The following is a 1,916-nucleotide window of genomic DNA, read 5'->3' on the forward strand; positions in this document are numbered from 1 at the left end:
GAAATGGTCTGTAATAAGGAACCAGACAGAAAATGTAGAATTGAAGAATACAACAACTGAAGTGAAAAATATAATTGGTACCTTCTACAGTGAACTCAAGTAAGCAGACAAAAGGATGAGCAAACTTGAAGGTTTGAAATTACCCAGAGGAAAAAAGAGAGAAGAATGAAAGAAAGTGAAGAAAGTCTACAGGATATATGGGGCATTGTTATATGAATTCATACACATTGTGGATGTTCCAGAAGACAAAGTGACAGAATGCTTATTTTGAAGATAAATGGCTGAAAACTTCCTAAATTGTTCATTCATACACATGAAGTTGCAAAATCTCAAATGGAAACAACCCAAAGAAAGTTATACTAAGATATATTGCAATCAAATTGTCAAAATCAAGGACAAGAAATTTTTAAATTATTATTTGGCTATTAAGATTATTTTCACTGACAAATAATAATTGTGTATATTTATCGGATAAAATTTGATATATGTATACAAGGCAGAATGATTAAATCAAACTAATTAACATTTTAATCACCTTGATGTGTCATTTCTTTGTGGTGAGACACTTGATATTACCACTTCACTATTTTGAAATATAGAATACTTAATTCCTGACTATTGCCACTTGACAGACAATACATTTCAGATGCTATTCCTCCAGTCTATCACAAGTTTTTTACCCTTTGATTCACAAACTCTCATTCACTTCCTCCCCAAGTTCAGTCTCTGCTAACCATCATTTTACTCTCTACTACTATGAGATAACCTTTTTATAATTTCATGCATCAATGAGATCACATGGTTTATGTCTTTACATGTCTGGTTTATTTATTGTTTTTAACTTTTATTTAATGAATATAAATTTCCAAAGTACAGCTTATGGATTACAATGGCTTCCCCCCCATCACGTCCCTCCCACCCGCAACCCTCCCCTCTCCCAATCTCTCTCCCCTTCCATTCACATCAAGATTCATTTTCGATTCTCTTTATCTACAGAAGATCAGTTTAGCATACATTAAGTAAAGATTTCAACAGTTTGCTCCCACACAGAAACCTAAAGTGAAAAATAATAGATGATTTTTTAAATGATGATGAAATCAGATCAGACCTATTGTCATGTTTAATCCCAGTGAGAGTCAAGTTGGGAATTGATAATTTCTTCTTCTTCTTCTTCTTTTCTTTTTTTTTTTTTTTTTTTTACAGAAGATCAGTTTAGTATACATTAAGTAAAGCTTTCAACAGTTTGCACCCCCATAGAAACACAAAGTGAAATATACTGTTTGAGTACTCGTTATAGCATTAAGTCTCAATGTACAGCACGCTAAGGACAGAAATCCTACATGAGGAGTAAGTGCACAGTGACTCCTGTTGTTTAATATGATGTTTTCCTGGTACACTCATGTGCTGAAATGACAGGATTCCTTTCCATTTGTGTCTGAATAATATTCTATTACACCTCCTTTTCTTACTCATTTATTCACTGATAGACTCTTAGGTTGATTCTACATCTTTGATATTATGAATAATGATGCACTGAACATGGAAGTAAAGCCATTTCTTTAGCATACTGATTTCATTTCCTCTGGATCTATACCCAGAAATGTGATTAGTGGATTATATTGTAGTTCTATTTTTAATTTTTCCAGACATTTCTATAAGCTTCATCATAATGATTTCACTGATTTCCATTCCCAACAACAATGCACAAAAGTTCTCTTTTTTCTGTATACTTAACAACATCTGCAGTATTTTTTCTTCCTGATAAAACTGTTTCAACAGATGTGAGATGATATCTCATGTTTTTTATTTATCTTTCTTTAAATATTAGTGATGCTGAACATTTTCCATGTGCCTGCTGGCATTTTGTATATCTTCTTTTGAGAAACGTCTTTTCAGATCATTTGCTCAGTTTAAAA

Source organism: Oryctolagus cuniculus, chromosome 3, assembly GCF_964237555.1.
Source record: "Oryctolagus cuniculus chromosome 3, mOryCun1.1, whole genome shotgun sequence".
NCBI classification, from domain to species: domain Eukaryota; kingdom Metazoa; phylum Chordata; class Mammalia; order Lagomorpha; family Leporidae; genus Oryctolagus; species Oryctolagus cuniculus.